Source organism: Marmota flaviventris, chromosome 6, assembly GCF_047511675.1.
Source record: "Marmota flaviventris isolate mMarFla1 chromosome 6, mMarFla1.hap1, whole genome shotgun sequence".
Taxonomy (NCBI): domain Eukaryota; kingdom Metazoa; phylum Chordata; class Mammalia; order Rodentia; family Sciuridae; genus Marmota; species Marmota flaviventris.
The window spans coordinates 36,820,747-36,845,353 of record NC_092503.1 but is presented as its reverse complement, the minus strand read 5'-3'; positions in this window follow the sequence as shown (position 1 = coordinate 36,845,353).

The following is a 24,607-nucleotide window of genomic DNA, read 5'->3' as shown; positions in this document are numbered from 1 at the left end:
CAATTCTAAGTAGGAAGTGCGAATCAGGCGGTATAGCGATACCAGACTTAAAACTATATTACAGAGCAATAGTAACAAAAACAGCATGGTACTGGTACCAAAACAGGAGGGTGGACCAATGATACAGAATAGAGGACACAGAGACTAATCCACAAAGCTACAACTATCTTATATTTGATAAAGGAGCTAAAAGCATGCAATGGAGGGAGGATAGCATATATGTATATATTTTAAAAAATTTTTTCCAAATGTGTTATTCAATAGAAACTTTTATAGCTTTACACTGGTCTTTTTAAGTGCTCAGATTTATGCATGTCCATTTCTATAACATGGGATAAGTAAAAGGATAACCACAATGTATCTCAATGCTGTGTAACCAAAACAAATTATTCAAACAAATGGAATGCTGAGACTTAATATAAAATAGCAAACATTATTTGCAAGTTCTAATTTCAGATTTTTCTTTTAATTAGAATAGCTTTTGGGTTTTTTTCTGTTTTCTTTATAAGGCCTATAAAGTTAAACTGATGAAATAAATTTGTACAATATTTTTTAACTTATAAATAAGCCATATGTATATTTAATTTACAAATTTTATCATTTACAAAATAAATTTATGCAAATGACACACACATTCTGTGTTTGTTTCTTTTGCTTTTAAAAGTAACTTGCTTATAAGTTTTAAGGGTTCATGTGAAAGACTGTAATGTTATTAACATTTACCAAAATCAGACATAAGTCTTGCTCAATTTTAGTTTTCTATCCACTCAAACGAAATTGCTCTATATGAGATCAATATGGACCTTAACAAGACTAATCATCCTCATTAATTCCCCATTTTCTCTGCTGTATTTATCATTCCCTACTGTCCCTTTCAATATCTTGCACTTTCGTGTCAAGGTATTTCCTAGTTTAACTCTTATCTCCCTGATCATCTGTTTCCTTCTAGATATTTTCCACCTGACCATTAATACATCAAATAGTCATCAAATATGTGCCAGGAAATTGCTGCTGCATTAACAAATACTCTAAAACTACTTAATAACACAAAGCAACCATTTTATTAGACTTATGATTTGGAACTAAGTTATTCAGGAGGAGCTCAACATGATGAGTCATCTGTCATCTTTGATGCCATTGCATCTTGACATCAGCTTGGATTCTAGGGTAGCTGGAGAATATACTTCCTAGAAGACTTCTTCACTCCTTGTGTGTATTCTCATATTCTCCCCCCTCACCACATACACACCCTCTCTCCAAGCCCTTTCCTTGGGACTTGGATTTGTCATAACATTGTAGTTTCCAGGTAGTTGATGGAACGAGGACAACTTACATTATGGAGAGCAATCTCCTTTTCTCAGAGTCCACCTATCTTCATCTCATCCAAGAGACACCTTCACAGAAATACTCAGAATAATGTTTTAATATCTGTCTGGCTATACCCAGTCAAATTAACACATAAAATTAACCATCACAAAAGTTAAACATATTTTTTGAGTCCTTTAAAGAACAAGGTGCCACAGAGTAGACACCTGATACAACTTTTGTGTGGCAGATATTCAGTTCTCATTTGTTGAATCCTAAGTAACAAATGTAATCATAGCAGGAAGTCATATTCATCTCCACAGCAAACACAGGAGTACATGACATCCAGATTAGTCCTGAGGCATGAATGCTGCTATCATTTCTACTTCCCAGTCTTTGGCAACTTCTTTGGTGTCTTCCAGTTGACAAACCTGGTCCGCTGACTTCCTATTACTCTGGATCCTTTACATATGCTTCCAATAAACTCACTGTTTTTCTGAAGTACTTTAGTCAACTTTTTCTCCACTGTAACCAAAAGATCTGACAAGAATAATTTTAAAGGAGAAAAAATTTATTTGGCAACTCATGTTTTCAGAGGTCTCAGTCCACATATGGCCAATTCTATTGCTCTGGGTCAGATGATACAGAACATCATGGCAGAAGGGCATGGTAGAAAAAAGCAGCTCAGGAGATGTCACCAGAAAGCAACGAGAGAGATCCACTCATCAGAAACAAAATATATACCCCAAAGGACAATCCCCACTGACCTACCTCTTCCAACCAAACCCTACCTGCCTACTGTTACCACCCAGCTAATGTGTTTAAGTGGATTAATGCATTTAATAAGTTAAGGCTTTTGTACCCCAATCATTTCACCTCTAAACTTTCTTGCATTGTCTCACACATGAGCGTTTGGGGAGCATCTCATATCTAAACCATATAACATGGAGATGAGCAGGGTTGGTTTCTGCTGCTTGGAATCAAGTTATGCTTAATTCACTAATTACGTACATGATTTGAACTACAGATAAAGAAGAAGCATAATGAATGAGAAACATAATAAACAATTTATAACATGGTAGAGTGATCAATAAATTAATATTTTTCTTTATCCTTATTATTTTATTTATCTTACTCTTCTTCATTATTATTATTACTAATAAAATATATATGAAATATATATATATATATATATATATATATATATATATGTATATAATACAGTTTAATGTTGAACCCTTTAAACTGCTACATTTTACTACATATTTGAAACACTTTGGTTATCTATAGAAAAGAATCATTTTTTTAAAAAAAAAGAATCTTATTGACATGGAAATTGGAGATGAAAAAATCTAAATTGATTTTTCAGAACTACAAATGCATTTTTATTCTAATTACAAGTTATAAAAAGGTACCAGTTTTCTGAAATATATATCAAGAAACTGCACAAAATACTACTAATGGATGTGGCAGTTCTTTAGAGGGTGATGAAAATGTACTGGCACTATAAAGAGGTGATAGTTGTACAAACTTTATGGATATACTAAAAACTACTTGAATTATGCATACCCTTAAATGTTATGGTAAGTGAATTATATCTCAATAAAAAGCATTTTTAAAATATTTTTAAGTTTAAATTTTAAAGTAACTTAGCCATGCTGTAATAATGTAATTAGAGATTCAGATTATAGGTGTCTGGTTTTTAGACATTTTATTGTTTATTGCACATCTATGATCCCTCTATGTTTGGAAGAAATTTTGAAATAATTATTATTTATTTCTTGGGCAATTTCTAAACCTGTCAACTTATGTATTCACTTTAAATGAAAACTGCATCATTCAGATTTCAGGTAAAATCTCACTGTTCAATTCAGTCATTCTTAATGGACACATATTTTACCATATCTGCAGGTTTATCTGGCAGCTACTTAGTAAAGTAAGGAGATGGATTGATTCCAACAACATTTGAAGTTATGAGGTGGGCCAAAGCATCCAAAGCACATGAATAAATCAATGACACCTTTCCATTTCTTCATCATAGCTGAAGCACTCAACTATGCTTAGAAGTGGTCTCACATCTAAACATGTTTAAGATAGTGCATCCATCGTTATTTTGTTCTACATCCCATCACATAACTGGGGACAAATCAAGGTTACATGACAGTGATATCAATGGCAACAAATAGCACACGAAGAACATATCCATTAAAAATTATTTTATTATGTTGTATTTTTCTTTTCAAGAAAAAGAGGCACCTATTTCAAAGTCCTTAGATTCAAACTTAAGAGGAAAATTTTTACAATACTTACCTGCTTCCATTTCAGAAGCCTGATGGAGCCCCCAAGACTTTTTGTTGTTTTGTTTTTGTGTTTTTTGTTTGTTTCAGTTTTACTGATTTTGTTGTTGTTTTGGTACCTGGGGTTGAACCCTGAGGCATTTAATCACTGAGCGATATCCCCAACCCTTTTTATGCTTTATTTTGAGACAGGGTCTCCCTAAATTGCGTAGGGCTGAGGCTGGCTCTGTACTTGCAATCCTCTTGCCTTGGCCTCCAATTCCTGCTGGAATTACAGGTATGTGTCACTGCACCTGGCCCAAGAGAGTTCTTTAGTAGAGAATTTATTTACAGTCTCTCTGCAGCATGAGAAGAAAGGAGAAAGAGGGAAATGAGAAAAGCTGGGAGGGGAAAGATGAAGGTAGAAAGAGGAAGAGAAAGAAAGAGGAGAGGAAGAAGAGGGAAGAGGAGAAAGAGAAAAGCAAATGGTTGTTAAAACTGGCAACATACCAAGATTCATGCTCAGTACTACAATGTTTAAAATGGGAATGAATGGGTCATTTTATTTTGTGGGTCTCCCTCTGGTATCTCCTTCTTTCCCTTTTCTTCTCTCTCTCTCTCTCTCTCTCTCTCTCTCTCTCTTACACACACACACACACACACACACACACACACAAACACACACACACAAGCAATCTACTTATCATTGTGCCTAAACTTGATTAGATTTATAGTTTGTTTATCAGAGAGCTCAATGCTTTATTGCATCCAGAAGCCAAAATACGTGCACCTCCACAACCCAGCTGAATAAAACAAACTCATTTTGATCTTTGTGTACAAAGCCATCAGCACTGGTTCAAAGTGTAGCGCAGCCAGTTCTGGACAGCAGATGCAGAGTACAGCTCTTCTCCCGGGCCCTTGGTTTCAATTAGGCTGTCTGCCAAGCAACCCATGTGCCTCTGTGTGCTGAAACATTTCTTTGAGGCAGCTTTTTTAAATTAGGAAATAAAGACTTCCCATGTGATTTGCTATATATACAATTTATGACAATTGATTTTTATAGTTAAAATACATATACATACATTTTTTACATATTTCTCTTTCTGCAAAATAGCTTTCTAACAAGAGAAGAAAATTAGTAAAATGTAAATAGTGCATTTCATTTATTCTTCCTACTCACAAAGTTGCTCATATATACATTAAAATGACATTGAAGGTACTGAGTTTCCAAAATAAATTACCTCATTGTTTTAATAAGAAAAAAAGGACAGTGAAATATAAGAAACAATTTTCTAACTTCTAGGAATTATAAATAGGGAAAAAATTAATACGAACCAAAAAAGAAGTTATAAATACTTGAATTTGGTCAGTCCCTCAACCAGAGTCAATGTTTTCCTTGCTTTCACTATCACTTGGGCCTTTTACCTCCTGAACTTTCAAACACCACCTTGTGATTTGGCAATAGATAGAACAAATTCCAAAAGCTGATGTCTAATGTCTAGCTGCTCTCCCTCCGGTACAAGCATAATCTAAATGCACAGCAAATGTCTGTACTTCTTACTTTCAAATGCATACGTTATATGTAAATACATTTCCCACCAAAGACAAAAATCTAGAAAGTACTGAAAGCAGTAATCTCATTGCCCCCAGGCTATTAATTATAGCCCTCTGTTGCTACTCAGACAAGGAGGCAGCCAAGTCCTATAAGTTTGGTTAGTTGGGCAGCAACTAGCCCATAGGATGCCCAAACTGAGTTTAAAAAAATAAAACTGCTTACAGTCTTTTTTAAGTATTCAGAACAACTTTGAGTAAGTCCCCACACAGACCAACATTGTCCTTTAAATGAGTTCAGGGGCATTTTAGCTCTAAAGACATGGGCCTGCAATCTGAGCCACCACTCAGCAGATGTTAGCCACTGCCAGGTCCAAGTAAAACTGAAAATAGCTGGGCACCAAGACTAGCAACTGAATGGCAACCAGCTGTTAGGGGTGGCTTTGAGCAGACCCATATCATGTTAGACCACTTACACAGATCAGATACTTAGTGTCATAAGCCCTGTTCTTTAGTTGAGAAAATGTAATATTCAAATAGCCTAATAGTATTCATATTTGTCTGTGGTCTTATTGACTTGCTATAAGGGAAAGAGTAAAAAAAATGTAATCATATAACATATATTACATATATACAGAGTCAGTTTGGGATGGAATTATTTCAATATAATAAAATGCCTGTGGGGGGTAATATCTATAGATTTGAAATAATTCATTAAGTATTTTATCTTGGATTTTTGTGAGGATTGTTGTCCAGAGAATTACCTCTTGGGAGTAATTGGTTTTGGAAGCTGCATAACATCACTAAATAAATTTAAAATGAATTTCCTAAATGTGGCTCAAGTACACTGAAATAATTAGTGCAACATCAAGTGGATTCTTCTTGCCTTTAAGGAGAACTTGATTTTTTATCTTGTGCACCAGAACACCATTCAAACATACATACATACATAACACGTTGATATCCATAAAATTGGAAGGACAGTTTTATTATAAGTTAAAGAATCATGGTGCCTCATCTTCCCATAGCCCTATAAACATGAAGGACTCATTACTGTGTGTACATGAGTCAGCATTAAAATCCAGCTGCTAACAATTTCTATTTCAAGAATCTGCCCCAATTGTCTGGAATCCAATCTGAGGTTCTTCCTTTTACAGATCTTACTCCTAGATTATGACCCAAATCCATTAGAATTTGAATTTTGGTGGTTGACGGCACACTGACATTTCAGTCAGCACTTGACTTTCTTCAATTTTCTGATTTTAGGGTCCATCACAGCTTTAGGAGGGAGTTCTTCCTCAAACCCTAGTTTATAGAATGCTGCTGGCTCCACAGAAGCATCCACATAATGCATTAGTATCTGGACACAAGTAAACAAACAAACAAAAAGATAAAGGAAAATGTCTTTAAATATAGATGCATACTCACCTGTGCTGCATTGGCATTGGTATTGAACTCGATTCTTATAAGCTATCTATATCATAATCTTTCAAAGATCTTTCTAGGTGATTTTAAGTGATAAGATATTACAAGCTCAATCACAGAAACTTGAAATCAGTTTTCAGTGCTGTGTCAACAGAAAAAATACTAGGTGTTATGAACTTATAAAATGCTTCCCTTATGCTAAGAGGTTTTAAGAGGGAGAAATGGACCCTGAAGTCCTTAAAAGTTTTCTGAAGTTGTCTATTCCAAGTGAAGTATAAAAATAAGAACACCAGTTAAGGAGAGGACTAATTATTACCTGTTCTCTCTTTGATCTCAAATACTAACATTAACCCTAACAGCTAATGAATTGGGCTTAAGTACCTGGAGCTACATGTTAAACTTTAATTTAGAGCAGTGCGCCAGCTTACTATATGCCTTTCTGTCACTGCCAAGCTAATACTCTGTATCTTATTATTGGAAATTATATCCAAGGAATAGCAAGCAAAGGAGAGGCTGTTCTATTCCTCCCACATCAAGCATACTTTGATTGGAGTGGTTCCCAAACAGGAAGTTCATAAACCTGTTTTCCCACATTCACACTGAAAAAGGGCAGAGATGCTAATAGTAAGGAACCAAACAGAGGACTTCTCCCACCTCATGAAATCAATGTCATTGTCCTGGATTCAACCATTCCTGTGATCTAATCCTTTGCCTGAAGTGTCTGAAAGTATCTTAAGTATTCAATGAAAGCCATCATTGTGGTCCTGCCGACAATGTTAATGTTAGAGATATCCAAAGTTAGTTATGAGAATTTAAGTATAGAGACTATCACTAATCTCAAATTTCCTGGCAACTGTGATGGCAGGAGACGATCTTCTGTCCTCCACAGACTGCATTAGCCATAAGGAAACACAGTTCTTCACGTAGAAGAAACTCTGGGAATCCCTAAAGGAAAAACTCAAAGGGATGATCAGAAGCTTGAATAATTACCTAAAAATGAAAAGCAAAATGAGTCACCAAAGAAGTACATGGATTCACAAGGGGAAAGCCCATTTTTGATCTATAAAAATCTCTGTGTATAGAAAAGAAAATTTCAATGCCCAATGAATCAGTTATTTACCACTATTTGTATGAAGGTGGTATTATATCAATATTAGCAAATACAAAATAGGCATACATCTTGGTTGTGAAGGCTAAACATAATTCATAAGAAATTTAGAGAATAGCATGGTGGCAACTTGCACACAAAAATGAAATCATTAAAAAAGTAGTCTTGACGCTCCAGATGTTTTAGAAAATTATTTGTTGGCTGAATTTTTCAGATAAATATCCTTTAAGAATAAAAGTTATATCATTTTAATTATTATCCTTAAAAAATCTTTCCAAATTTTTCAGACATTTCAATTTTTAAAAAGCTTATTCACATAATGCTATCTTTCGTTTTAATTTACTTTGTAGAAATAACAGAAAATTCTCCCTTATTGTCACCCAATAATGTGACTGACTAATTTTTTTAAAAATATTAACATATAGATTAAGGGTTGGGTATCTCTTATCCTAAATGCTTAAAACTAATGTGTTTCAGATTTGAATTATTTTTAAAATTTTGGAATATTTGCAAGTACACAATGAAATATTTGGGAGATGAAAGACAAATTTAAAATCAAAACTCATTAGGGTTTTGTATGTGCCTTATACACACAGCCTTGGGGTAATTTTATAGAATGTTTTTAATGTGCCTGCAATATGGCATATGAGATTGATTGTGGAATTTTCTACTTGTGGGCATCATATAAATGCTGAAAAAGTTTCTGATTTTGGAGCATTTCAGATTTTGAATTTTTAAATTAGAAATGCTCACCCTGTAATACTAAGTGCCAAGAATTATTCTTAGTATTTAACTGGTTGATCTTTTTAACAGTCATATAGGGAAGATACTTGATAATTTATCAGATGGGTAAGCTGAGGCACTTAGGTTTTATACTTCATTCAAGATGAGACAACTAAAAGATTGGAAAACTAGAAGCAAATTCCGTAAACCTGGCTCCAAATCTGGGCTCATGGATGATATGCTTTATCAGTGCTGTTCCATTTCTGTTGTTCCATTTCATCCTTGTGGCAAATAAACTTTTATGTTACTGGTCATATGTTAATGTGAACCTATGATCATTTTTACTTAGCACTGATCATTGCTCCATATTTTGTACTGATCATTGCTCCATCCCTCAAAATTGTCATGTAAATAACCATATCATATTCTATTTGGTTCAGAGATCATCATTTAGAAAATTTTCCCCATTGTGGGATTCTTAAATGTCTTCAGTTGTTCTAATATAATTTATATTTGTTTTAAATATGTTTGTGTCAAATTTTATAGCTCATTGCCTCAAAGGTGGTAATGTCTGTTTGGAAAAGTATTTTGTACCGTACCACATCACTAAAGAAATATAAATTATAGTTATTTAACTTATTCTTGAAGACTCAAAGCCATTATTACACATTTCAAGGTTCTAACTGTGATGCACCACAGCGCTACCCTGGGAACAAGCAGAAAGTTATAGGATTTTATTTATAACTAGACAAAATTAACAAAGCCTACAGTGCTTTTTGAGTTATAACTGTTTAAGATACATTCATTTTCCATGTCTTGCTGCAGAGTTGATGGTCTTCACTTCTGTTTTCAGAGTATGTTAAAATTATTTATATACCTTTGTTATATTGTGTAAACAAAGGATAAATAAGACCTGAGTAAAGTTGACAGTGCTGTTTTATCACTGAAATGTGTGGAGTTTGCTACATCTATGTCACCCATGAATAACTCTTTAATAAACTTGCCTCCTCTGTTTCACACCAGCCAAGGTGTTAAGCATCAGTTCTACATCAAATGAGCTAATATAACACAGCCACTCCTGCACTTATGATGGGGTTATGTCCTGATAAAAGCATTGTAAGTTTAAAATGAACTGAATACGGAATGTCATAGCTTAGCAATACAGTGTACTGTGGGGCCTGTGATTGTTTCTCCTCATGATGACAGACCTCCTGGGAACTGCAGCTCTGTGCCATTGCTCAGAACCACTAGGGAACATCCTACTGCATTTCAGTAGCCCAGAAAAAGATCAAAATTTAAATTCAAAGGACATTTTCTATTGAGTGTATATCATTTCCACACCATCTTAAAGTAAAAAAAAAAATTATAAATCAAAACATTCTCAGGAACAGCTGAAATAGTGAGACAATAATGTGTGTGTGTGTGTGTGTGTATGTGTGCACGCACATGTGTGATGGAGGTAGGGAAAGGTAATAAAGTATATTATTTGAGATACATAATTGATAAATAACATATGAATGTAAACCTAAGGTATTTTCTTTCTAGTAATTCACAATTACAGGCCTTTTCTTTCTTGGAATTTATGTTAACTTTTGTTTGAAAGTATCTCTATAAGCTAATGTATAGGAATAACATACTACTAATAATATTAATAACAATAATGCCTAAGATATACTTTTAATTTTCATGATTGGCATCGATTATATTTCAGAACTATACAATGTGGTGATATCGGCATATAAAAGACATACATATATACATATATGTATAATATGATACTTACCTTTAAAATTTCAAATGTATTTTGAGCTATGAAACCATTAGAAAGTAATGGGGAGGGGTCTAAAGATGCCAGATAATAAGCAGGATTAGCATGTATTTCCACTGAGAAGACTTGGTGTTACCAAATAACTGTCACTTTTCTGTAGTTATATATTCATATTGAAATATGACTCTGTAAGTCTCTTCAGGACAGTGGATCCTATTTTTAGGATAAAACAAATAAAAAATAGTGAAGAATTTTTCAACTATGCAGAAAAGAGAAAAATCTCAGAAAAGAAAAAAACTGCCCATAATTCTCTGGGAATGTAGCAGATTGGTAATGTCTTGGCAGTGATGGATTACATTAGAATGTGGGAAGAGAAATACCATGCATTGTTCTGTAACATTTTTCTGTTAACTACTCCTTTTCCATTTTTTAAATGTTTGCCTTATATCAATAGTCACTGATACAGAATAATCAACAGGCTTATACTTTAAATTCAAAGAGAAAACTGCAAAGAATGTAAATATTTGGCCAGAATATATAATTCTGCCAGATAAATGGAAAACAGCCAAAGAAATAGGATGAAATTAAAGGAGTACTACATTTAAATTTTATGCATTGTCTTCATGCAGAAATTTTGCTGAGATAAATATAAAAAGGTACACAAAAAATACACAACCTTTTCCTGTCAGTGTGATTTGCTAATAAATACCACAAAACAACAAAATTATTATAATCACCATTATTGTCAAGATCTTTGTGTTAAGTTCACAAGTTTTTGTTTGCATTGCATTAGATGTGTTAAAAGTAAATTATATAGGGATGCTTGCTGTCTCAAGAGTTTATGACTTAAGACAGACTACATAACGAAGACAAATCGAAGAGAAACATAGACAAGTGCATGCACCTCAAAGAAAGACATAAATTGAGTGAATGAAAGAAAAAATAAGCCAACCCCTTTCTATTGTTTACAAGTTGTAAATTGAGAAAAATAGGAATGGTGTGTCACTGGCATGTTCTGAATTTGGAGTTTAACCACCAGTTGGTCTCAAAGGAATGATTTGGGGGAAGTATTATTCCCATAATGGTGAAAAGTGATCTGAAAAAAAAATTAAAAATCAGAAAACTAGAACATTTGGGATTCTGAAACAAGAATTAGGATGCATCACTTTGCCCAAAGATAGATTCTCGACTAAAGATTTCATATATCATGGTCTCATATTTTAGCATGATTTTATGACTCTGAACTATTTCAAAGAAAGAAGAAATGTGATAAAAATGATGAATAGAGAATAAAACATAATTCCATTTATGAGATAAACTTTGAAATCCCACCCACTTTCCCATTCAGAGTTATGGTGGCAATTTTTTAATTTATACATTATTTAGAGAGAACATTTTAATTATATTTCTTCTTTAGTCATGTAATGATCTTCATTTAAAATCTATACTATCCTGATATAATTTTTAAAAGTCAGAAAAATTTTTTAATAATTAAAATTTTAATAGTCCTGTCAGGAACTGTGGTACACACCTATAATCTCACTGACTCAAGAGACTGAGGCAAGAGGATCACAAGTTTATGGCCAGCCTCAGCAATTTGGCAAGACTCTCAGCAATTTACTGAGACCCTCTCTCAAAATAAAAAGTGAAAAGGATTAGTAATATAGCTCACTTAGTTGTATAATACCTTTTGTATTCAATCCCCAATACCGAATAATTTTTTTTCAGTAGTCCTGAAATTAGTTTCTTATGTATTTAAAACTTCTTCATTGAAAGAGAACTTAATCTGTAAGATACTAACCTTCATGATTCCACTCTACAAATCAAATAATTTTAAAAAATGAAAATAGTATAATCAATATGGTTCTCTAATATTTTTGCAATGTAAAAATTAGTTGTAATAGTCACACAATTTTATAATTTTTTAAAACACCCTTGGTGTTAATCAATATTTATTAGTGAAAACCATTTCTTTATTGTTTATTTTTTAATTTGTACTTTATTGCCTGCTTTGCAATAGAACATGTGTTTGCAATTGCATTTAGCAAAATTCATGATCTTAACATTGTGCACCAAAGTCAATGTGCCTTCCTGGCACAAAACAGCCAGTATTCAAACACTTTTCTAATGTTTGGGGTTTCTGTCTCAATTGACAAAATTGAAAAATATGTATTAGCCAAGCAAAACCACTATCTCAAAGCCACGTTGAAAATTACTCCAACCTGTCAAAGCCAATTGAAATTCCCTTCCTAGCCCAATTCCCAACTTCATTTTGTATGTGAAATAGAAAAAGGTTGGATTTGATTAAAACCACATGCAGAGGGAATCAAGAAATCACATATATCTTATATTTCCAATAATATGTATGATTTTTTTCCCAAAGAATTTTTAATCTATTCATTTTCCCATTACTTATCCTATCTCACCTGTTCTGAATAAGTCATTTTTTATAATATCTGCACATGAGCAGTTTGATTAGCAGTGAGTTGTGTGACATATTTCAAAAAGTCCCAGCTGGAACACATAATTTTTACCTCAGAGAAAGGAATAACTCTATAGGAAGAGATCTAAGATCTGTCCTTAATGCAGATCCAGTAATTTGGCATGAGGTACAACATCAACATATTTTCTATTATTTATTATGTTGTATTCTTCCTGGAGTAAACTTCTAAACAGGGTGACCAGTTGCTGTTAATTCATTTCTAACAAAAGGTCATGATTCTGTCTTCAAAGTTCACTATGGAAGTTAAGTTTCCTTCTTAGGAATAAAAGTCAACTTTATTTTACAGCAGTATCAGTCATGATCCACAATGCAAAAGACCCAACACAAGGTTATACACAAAATGAGGAGCATGACTGAAATATCACCCTGCTCCCAGTCCATGTTGGGCAATACAAGCTGCTTGAAAGTTAGAGCCCATTAAAAAACCCTGGCAAAACTTACAAGAACAACAAAAGTTAAATAATGGCACTAACTGGTCAGTGGGAGAGGGGGAGGGTGTGGGGAATGTGGGAGGTGTGGGCGGCGAGGGCAAGTCTCTTAAAAGAAACAATATGATTTCCATCTATAAAATCATCCCAGGGTCAATTGTATTTAACATTTATGAGCATTATCTAAAGAAGAAAGCAAAAGATGTCCAAGGAAGTCTAAGAGGCAAATATGTCAATGTTATTTATTGATGAGGTGCTCTAGAATTTTTATCAAGATTATGATGCAAATATTTTTTAATTAAAACTGGTCAAGAAAATGGAACATTAGCCACATGACAGTTAAGGAATGGAATTAACTGGAATCTAACCTTTAACATACTATAGAAATGATCCCTGAAAGTATAGTCTTGGAATCTAACCTTTAAGTATTAGGATAAGAGATATTCAACAGCTTAAGGTGAGTGAAGTTTTGGATTCTAATTTGAGAGCCTTATCTTCTTCATCATTTATACTTGCTATGGATGAACTATAAATTCCTGGAAGAAAGCTACCTGTATGATTTCATGAGCTCTCTCTTCCCCTTCCACAGCAATCATAGAAGCAATTGCTGTGGAAGTGCCACATGATCAAATTAGCCTGGGGCTCTGAGCTCGCACATGGAAGACAGCTGCCCTGGAAAGATTCCTGTACCCTCAATAGATCTTGAGAGAGCAAATAAATAAACTGTCGTGTATTAAGCCACTGAGATTTTGATGGTGTGTGTTTCCAAATCATAATGTAACCTATCTTGACTGATACACTAACCACTAAAAAACTGTTGATAGATTCACATTAACTTTCCGTTATTATTTTCTATGTATAGATATGTATAGAAATTTGGATCATGTTATACATTCTGTTTTGTCAACTTTTCTTTACAAAATAATATGAGTATTTTTCAAAATCATTAAATGTTTTTCCAAAAGATTATTTGTAATAGCCTCACAGGATTGAATTAAAGGTCTGTACATTTTATGTAACCCTTTGTTAATATTAGCCAACTGCTAAGTAGTGCAATACTGGCTGTCCATTCCATGTCTTTATGCATCTCTCTGATTACTTTTCAAGGATAAAGTCTCCAAAATTAAAATTCTGAATTAAACTTCATTCATATTTTAAAGGCTTTTGATAATGCAAATTGCCTTTCAGAAAATTTTCACCAATTTCTAATTTCTCTGGGGGTACATAATATACTGTCAAGATTATACCCTTGATGGCCTTAAAAATTATAATTTATAAAAACTAAAGATTCACTATATTAAAAACTCTCTCAGTTATTATTAAATTGCAGGCAAAGTTATTGGGTATACCTGGTTTTAGGAAGCAGATCTTGAATTCAGATCTCTCCTGAATTGAATACTAGGAGCATTTATTTTTAAGGTATTTGATTTCATTTTATTTTTTAGTAAAGTATACAAGTTTAGTCTTAAGTTTTCTTTTATTTTTTCAGTGTTTGTTATTTTTAACAGTGTTTGTTATTTTAATTAGGTATCCAGCTATCCCACTTCTCCATCTATGCTCAAAGGACTTAAAATCATCATACTATAGTAATGCAGCCACATCAATGTTTATAGCAGCTCAATTCACAATGGCTAAACTGTGGAAGCAACCTAAATGCCCTTCAACAGATGAATGGATAATGAAATCTTGGTATATATACACAATGGAATATTACTCAGCATTAAGAAGGAATAAAATTTTGGCATTTGCTGGTAGGTGGATAGAGTTGGAGAATATCATACTAAGCTAAATAGGCCAATCCCCAAAAATCAAAGGCCAAATGTTCTCTGTGATAAGTGGATGATGATCCATAATGGTGGGGGTTGGGTGGAAGGCTGAGAAAAATGGAGGGGCAAAGGAGAGGAAGGGGTGGGGAGGGGACATGAGGGCAGGAAAGATGGTGGAATGAGATGGACATCATTAACCTAGGTACACGTATGACTGCACATATGGTGCAAGCCTATATTGTGTACAACCAGAGAAATGAAAATTTGTGCTGCAATTTTATACAATGAATCAAAATGCATTCTGCTGTCATATATACCTAATTAAAAGTAATTAATTAATTAAAAAACAAACACTGATCTCATATATTTTTGGCATCACCCTGAAAAAAATGTTATTATGTAGTATTTCCTTGTCATTACTTTATAAAGCACCTGCAGAGTCAATATCATATTCAGTATAATTTTTTAATTTCAATCTTTTGGGATTACTTTTCTTTGCTTACATATCTATTACTAATTACTTATGGCTTAACATTGATTTGTGTTATCCAGTTTTTTAGCATTTCAGTAAGTTTTTACTTTTGTTCAAATAGATAGCCATTGTTTAAAAAGTTTTCATTTCACGCTCACGGGTAAAGCAGAGATGATAAATTTGGCACTCAGTGTTACTACAAAGGTGGAGAGGCTAAATCTCACGTTTCCAGGAGAACTGATAATTTGGGATCTACATTACACTGAAAATGACCCATTCCATTATTTCAGATTGGGAGGTGGAAATGAGAAAGGGAATGAGTGACTGTTTTGCCTGTGACTGTTGGCAAGAGAAGATGGAAATAATTCATCACTCACTCCAATGTCCAGTTCCTAATTTCAAGGACATTTTCCTGGAGGGATCAGCAGTAGCTTCCTGGTCTCTGGATCACAGTTCTAATGATGTGTTCTTCAACTTGACAGTTTGAGTGACATTCACCTGATTACCCACTTTCCTAATTATGGCAAAGTTAGTGGCAACCCTGGCAGGCCTATTTGGCCCTGTGATTCCAGTGCTTGTCCCTGGGGAATCAGCCCATAGCCTACTCCTCCTGCCTTCCCAGCTATTTTATAGGAACTAAGCTATCTATGACAAAGGTCTTTCTGCTTAAAATAGCTAAAATGGACTCTGTTTGATAACTGAACTACAGATAAATATAAACAATATTTAAGACTTACTAGCTTTTTAAAAAAAGTTTCTAAAATTATATAGAAACTTTTATAATATGATTTTATTACTTAGATTGTCTATGTTTTTCTTTTGCCTGCTTACTTTTAAAATATCCAGAAAGTTTTATTAAAATTTCCTTTCATAATTTTTTTTTTCATTTTATACTCATAATGGTTTTTCTATCACAAATTTGATAGGCTACTTGGTGTATTAAAATTCTATTTGGTAAATTTTCATTGGACCTGTAATCCTTTACCTACTTAAAAAAATAGCAACTTTGTCGAATTTGATGATTTTTCTTTTTCCTTGAATTCCTTCTTCCTGATAATAATATTAAGACATGGGGCTTCATTTTGTTTCATTTACCTAATAAACGTTTCTTCATTTTTTAGTTTAACTTTTATAACTTACATATGTATAAATGATCCATAATGAAGAATTGGTTTGTAATCTGGAATGAATTAATACTGTAATTCAATGGTGAAAATAAAGTAAGAATAAAATAAAAATAATTCAAAAATATAGTTAAAGCAGGAATTTAGAATGAGTTTAACTTCACAATTGATTCAACTATTATTCAACTTAGTAACATTCACTGATCTCACAGATTGGTTTGAATAATTTTTCAAAGGTAATATGATCAACACAAATTTTGCCTTATGCCATGCTATGAAAACCTAAGTTTGCCTTAAGGCACAGCTCCACTGTTTATGATAGACATAGTTCTAGGTGTTGACCATAGATACTGAGCAAAAATTGTCTTCCTTTAATCTGTTAAGACAGAGTCTTACCCAGGATGAGATAGCCTATCATACCCACAGGTCCTGCCCACAGTCTAGTTGAGGGGATCATGGAAGGCATGTACACCAAGGGGAATTTGGGACCATCTTAGAATTGTTTCCTATGTAGTGGTTGCAAGCAAATATTCCATGACATTTAAAGCATGACTTATTTTCCTCTTTGTCATGGGAATGTATAGACGATAGGATTTCCACTCTAAGGAATTGAATCATTAGTGAAGAGTTGAAAAAAAACAAAACTAAATTTGGCTAAAATGTAACATGATAGAAATTTTTTTTTCCTCAAATCAGTAGTTAACATTCAAACAATTGTGATTTAATGTTTTAGAAGTAAAATTGTAATAGTGATAATTTGAAATATGTCTTATAACATGTTTGGGTCAGCTTTTTTGCTGCCCTAACTAAAAGAACCCAACCAGAATAACTGTAGAGGAAGAAAAGTTGGGGGCTTACGGTTTCAGAAGTCTCAATCCATAGATGGTGGACTCCATTCCTCATGATGGCATAAGAGTGTAGCAGAGGGAAGCAGCTCACATGACCATCAGGAAGCAGAGAAGAGTGGTCTCCACTTGTCAGATACGAATATATACCCCAGATACAAATACATGCCCCAATTCCTACCTCCTCCAGCCACACCCTACCACCACTCAGTGAATCCCTATCAGGGGATTAATTCACTGATTGGGTTAAGACTCCCACAACCCCATCATTTCTCCTCTGAACATTCTTGCATGCATTGTCTCACACATAAATTTTGGGGGACATCACATCTAAATCATAACATAACAATACAATAATGATGTGCTTTGGGAGTGGCTAGGTGGATAATCTAATCCAGACCATGTCCTAGGCCTCAATTTCTCTTTAAAAAAAAAAAAAAAAAAAACTAAAAATTAATTGAAATGAGCTACAACACTATAGTTTTGACCTATGCAACACCTAATCCAATAACAGTGCAATTTGGTGATCAATAAATATCTTGGGCTGAATAACTAAATGTATACAATTAATCATAAATGATTGACCTGTAAATCTAATTGGCCTTCTCTATCCTTTCTACTTCATATTTTAAAGTAAAACATTGAAGGCTATTGCCCTAATTCCCATAACACTACATAATATTTTTAATAAAAGCCTAAAGATTATTCTTGGCTTTTAAGCTACACCTCCATCTCTTTTTGAATAATACAATCTAATCTATAATTCAGGCACTTCTGTATAAGTATAAATTTTAACTTTTTTTTTCTAAATTCCAGATATGTAAAAGTATATTTTACTGTATAATTTGATTTATCTATTTTTCTATATACTCTATTTTCTAAAAGCACAATACCAAAGTATTTTTAAAAGTTTAAATAATTTCCTGTGTATCACCCTGTGATACTAGTATATGAGATAACTTCTGCTTTCACTGAAAGGAAAATTAGAACACCAAAATACAGAACAAAATAAAATTAATATGAGCTCAAACTTCTAGTAGAAAGGATGTAAAACAAACTTAAATTTTTCTGTAGAATATGGCATGTTATGCTTTAGTTTCCATGGAAACTTTTCTGACGTATTAACAGGAATATTGCTGTGAAATATAAAATACCATAAAACAAAGTTATGTACATCTCCAAACTGTGACTAGCTTACTACAGAGAACTGCAGAAGCTAAACCACAGACATTACTGAAAACACAGAAAAGATTGTTACAAATGTGAGACGTTGATAAGATAGCACAGATGAACTCTCAGTATCAGAAAAATTTGTTCACATATCCAGTTGTACAGCTTTGAATAACACACCAGTTTAGGACTAGGAATTTTGATGGAAAAAGTAATTCTTTCTATGAACAGAGTTTTGCCTATTTTGTAATCCTGTCAAGATTTTTTTCCTATAACACAACATAATCACTATACCTGTAAACACTGGCAACAGCCTGATACCTTTTCGAAAAATATTAATGGAACCTCATTTACTATCACAAGACAGAAACCAAACTAAAAATAGCATGTTTTTTTTTTTTTCTTATCTAGAAAATCCAGAGATGGGACAGTTCAGAATCTCGGGCATTCACCTCCACTATTGTACTTACATTGCTGTATCAAGTTCACAGACAACCTTCACACAGCAAAGCCATCATCCAAAGTTAGGCTTCATATCATGTCACTGATCAGCGCCATTTGTAATGGATGATCGATTGCCACCACTAAAATCCTTTGTTTGCTTTTCTTTCTGAATAATGCTGCAGCACATTATTTTTGTTCTATTGTTCAAAATATTAAGATAATTTATCCCCTTTGATAGAATCCTCTAAATATTCCCCATATTATTCAGAATAAAATAATGAGACTACAACCCCTCCCCCAAGTCTGTCCTCCCCTCTTTCTCATCTTCCACCATCTCCCCTTAATTATTCTGCTTCCACGTTGAACATTGTACTCCAACTCAGGATATTTGCCTTTGCTTTTTCCTCCACCAAAACCCCTTCCCCAGATCTCTAAAAGGACTTTCTTCCTCTGTTCTTTGAAGTCTCTCTTCTAATTTCTCCTAATTGATTTCTTGTATTGTTCTGTGTAAAAACAAAAATCTCTCCTACTTTTTACGCTTACTTGGTTTGGGCTTAGTTTACCTGTGTGTATGAATGTTTATATTCATGTCTATGTCTGTCTCATTTCCTAAGGGCAGGAAATTTTTCTCTGGTGTGTTCTGCCATAGATTAGAGCTCAGAATAGTGTCTAAAGTAAATAGGTGCTCAACTGATAATTTTTGCATGGCTGAATATTCAATCCATAAATTTAAATGGTGTCACTGGGGCCCTGTTTCTGCCCCCTCCACCTCTCAACAATTCACTTCTGCTTGGCCTCATTTTCTATTACCTCCTGAATACCACATATGTCAAACATTCTGCCTAATGTGTTATATCTGACTATGCATTTAACTAGCTTGTAGTTTGGCCCAATCAAGAACTCAGTGTAGTGTTGCATTTGATTGCCCTTATATCAGTAATGGGGAAAACCACCATTTTTTATTTATTTATTTTTTCTTTAGAGTTATATATAACACCAGGTTACACCGAGACATAATCACAAAATCATGGAACACAACAGGCTCCAATTCAGTCCTGGGCACTATACTTCCTCCACTCCACAGATCCCTCTTCGATCCATTTACAGTTTACATTTTTTTTAAATTAGTGTCCTGAGCATACACAAAATGCCAGGACCCACTGGGCCACATTCATGCATTCACTGAACAAAGATCAGAAAACCATCTCTTATTAATAACTAGAAGTGCTCTTATTTGGACCTATCTGTGTTCTTGTAAAATAATGTTTATGCTTAAATATACAAGTGGGAAATTGAATAAAACTACCGAATGTGTTCTTTTGAAATTATTTTGGCAGTAATTTACTAAAAATATAGTTTAAAAATATGCTTCTTTGAACAAATAACTGAAATAAGTGTTTTTGGAATAGTAAATCATCAAACAGAAAAATCACTTAAGATTTATCAATAGTCAAAGGCTCTGTTATACTAAATCCATTTAATATAAAAACTTGATATCTGGAGAATAATTTTGCCTTACATCAGAGCATTCATATATAACCTCAAGTAGGTTCCTTACCAGCCATAAGTGTTTCTTTTTCAGCTGAGGCTGGATCTCCTACAATCATCATTCCCTAATACTGTCTTAAGACATTTCTTGTCAAAAGCAATCCTGTGGTGTCTCACAAAAAATGAAAGAAACCTGTAGTTTCATATTTTCTGGTTTTTAAAAATAAAAATATACTTTATCAAAAAATCTATTTCTTACACAGATAACAATATTTCAGTTCTTTAAGGCAATTGTGCATGTAACACCAATCTTTACTAAACTAAAAAGAAGTTTGACATTTTATTAGTTTACTGATTGCTAATTACATATCCAGAATTTTATGTATATTAGAAGGTTTTAATACAGAAAGGAGGAAAAAAGAGACTTTCAATAGCCAAAACAGATTTCCAAAGTTCTTTGGAGGAACCATAATCTTCTAAAGAAATACATTTTAATCACTATTTTATATTTAAAAAAAAAAAAAAAAAAAAAAAAACCTCTATCAAGTTTGACTGTATTATCCTCTAAAATTTGTTTGGCTGTACAGTTCATGTTTACTACCTAGCAAAATACACCAAATAGAGAAGAATTAGAGAAAGAAATGGTAAAACTATACAATTTGGGATATATATTCTAAAACATGGCAGGTTATCACTGTTTAATATAAAGACAAAAATCCTTGAAGAATTGTAAGGAACATCAATTCATCACAATAGTTGATATACATTAAGGGCATCCCACAGCACTAAAGAAAAGTTAAATTGAACTTGATACACTTATTTTGGAACAGAGATAATTAAATATTTAGGAAAGATTCATGTAAAACTGTTTGACTTTGGAAAACATTTTGTTGCACCTCAGAAAATCAAATTTCAGAAATATTATCTTTTAAAGATTTTTCTGAAATACCTCAAATCCCAATTATTGAAAAATAGTTGAATGGGCTCAGATCCGAGAAGGAACTGAAGTTTGGTATCAGAAAGACCCAAGTTTGAGTTCTGGTTTTGCTCTAAGTGTGTGTCATTTTCTAATTGATGATAATTTTGGTCCACTCTTTTTAGGTTATTCATCTCATGTGTTTCCACTTCTGAGAAATACTTCTCATACTCTTACTTGTCTTTTTTTATTGACTTGTAAGAGTTCTTTGTATATTCTTGATACCAATCATTTGTCAATTGTGTACACTGGAACTTATAAATACGTCAGTATGGATTTATAGTTTCCCTTAAAGGACAATTATATCATCTATAAATATATACAATTTTATTTATTTTTTTTCAATCTGATACTTTTTATTTCCTTTTTTGCCTTATTCCAGTGGTTAACACTGATACTGCCATTTTGAATAAAAGTAGTTTAAACAGACACCCTGACCTTTTTCCTAATCAAATGTTTGGTAGGATTATCCTCTAAAATTTGTTTTACAGATTTTTTTTCTGAGGATTTTTAAAGTATGACTTCAGTTTATCTATGGCTCTGAGTCTGTTCAGGGTGTCCACTTCTCCTCAGATGAAAAGAAATGATTAATTTCCTCTAATTTCTTGAATTTTTAAGATTATGCCTTCCATATCCCCTCAATAACTGCTGAGTCTATGGTAATCATTTTACTTCTAATACTGGTGATTTGTGTCTTTTAATTTTTGTCATTCTTGCTAGAGGTTTATTGATTATATTGAGTTTTTTAAACAGTCAGCTCTTTGCTGCATCCATTTTTCTCCATTTTTAAAAAATTTTCATTATCAAAGCTTCTGCCCTTTTCTTTATTTCCTTCCTTCTGCTTTCTTGGAATATGCTTTTCTTTTCCTACTCTCTTCAGGAAAGAATTTAGAGTATTGATTAGTGGACTTTCCTCTTCTTTAATGCAACAGTTTCGTACTATGAATTTCACTTTTCATGCAGCTTTAGCTCTATCCCACATATTTGGACAGTATTTCACTTTCATTTAGTTGTCCATTTACTTCCTCTCCATTGAGACACTAGGCATGTGAAAGCAGGTTGTTAAATTTTTATTTTAATTTCACTATGGTCAAAAAACATCACTACATTCATATTTTAATTATAATTTATTTTATGTTAATACAATTTATTTGTATGCTTTAAATTGTCATTTGTTGAGGTTTTTAAAAAATTAATTAAGGATGTGGATATCTTGATGTATATTCCATGGAGAGTTCAGAAAGAATGAGTATTCAGCTTGCTGAGGCATTCTATGTGTGCCAATTGGATCCTAATAGATATAATAGATATATGTCACTAAGATTTTCTATATTCTCTCTGAATTTGTCTAGCATTTCTATCAGATGCCAAGAAGAAGGTGTTGAAGTTCCCAACGACCACTGTAGATTTGTCTGTTTCTTGCTTCAGTTCTTTCAGGTTTTTTTTTTTTTCTTTTCTTTTTTTTTTTAATGGATTTCGAGGCTCTGTTACTTGTTGACTACACAGAACCATTGTGTCTTTTTGGTGGATTGATCACTTTGTCATTATGTAATATACCTCTTGTCTTTAGTAACTTTCACTTTCTTTGCTTTCAAGTTTAATTTATCTGATACTAATCTAGCTACTCCTGAGTTTTTAAAGAATGAGTATTTTTATAATATGTATTTTTTATCCCTTTATATTCACTATACCTATAGCATTGAATTTGAAGTTTAAAAAAGCGTAAAATTGGGTTGTGATTTTTGGTTCTTGATAATATTTGTTCAGACAATATCTGACTTCTAATTGATGTATTTTCACCATTTTAATTTAAAGTAGTTATTCACATGATAGAGGTTAAGTGTGTATTGTATTTGACTCATGTTTGTTTCCTTGGGTTCTTATTCCTCACTTTCTCTTGTTTCAATCTTCCTATCAGTTACACTAATACTTTTAGGATTCCATTTTTATTGACTTATAGTATTTTTGAGTATGTATATATCTTTGTGTCTTTTTTATTGGTTGTTTTACTGGTATCAACATTATACCTTAGACTGAAATATGGAAACCCTATTTCCATCTAGTTGTTTTTACCCTTCCCTCTGTTGAATATCATTGTCTTGAGTATCAGAAGATGTTCTCATTATTTTCGATCATCAAAAACAATAAATATAATTCACAAGGAGAGGATTCTTTTTATGTCCAATATTGTTTGCTCTTTATTTTATGTTTTATTCCTTCTTAAGTTCTAATATTATTTCCTTTCTCATCTAATTTTTGTTACTCTTGCCATTATTTAAGGATAGGTATTTCAATGATACATTCTCAGTTCTCCTTTGTCTGAGAAGGCCCTGCGTAATCTTCAGGACTGTGGAGCTGATGAATTTTACTGCCATGACAGGTTATATGGTATGTTACACACTTAAATTTAAGAAGGAAAAATTTATCTAAGTAAACCTGATGTAATTCAACAATTGAAAATTTTCTTCAGCTGGTTATGGAGATTTGAAACTTGAGAATGATAAAAGACACAGCACTGTTGGCTTGGAGGAGGGAGCCAAGTGTCAGAAAATGTAGGTAGTCTATAATAGCTGAGTGTGGTCACTGGCTGACATGAGCCTGAAACACCAACTGCAGTCCTACAACTACAGGAAATTAAATTCTGCAAACAATGTGCTTGGAAGGAGATATTTCCTCAGGACTTCAGACAACACTCAGCTCAGAAACACTTTGATTTTGATACCCTATGTCAACACATTTTAACATCCTAAGCAGAGAACAAGTTTATTTCAGTCCCCAATTTTTGAGTGTTTTGTGAGGAATGAATGTTGAATTTTGTCAATTTTTTTTTTAAATCTCTTACATGATCACTTTTTCTCTTTCCGAAAGCTAAATAAATCAAAAGTTAAGCTGTCCTAAAACTAGAGTGAATTCTTCTTAGGTCTTCAAAAGTAAGAATGTCTAAACTAAGGCAAGGATCTCCTTATCTTTTACCATTTCCTCAAGTAGCTTAGAAACATACCCATAACCTCTTTTTTGGGCTTCTTTAAACACGTATGAGCATTTGACCCCCTGGCAAGGTAACACTGGTAGGCTTTAAAAGGGACTAGAAAGATAGAGGAGATGGTTCTAATTTAACTATCATCCTCCTTCAGCTTTAAAGCACTGTGATTTAATAAAACGAAAAGCATATGCTAATGAGATTCACAATGAAGTCTGTGAAATAGGCCAAGTAACGGACGTACCATCCCATATG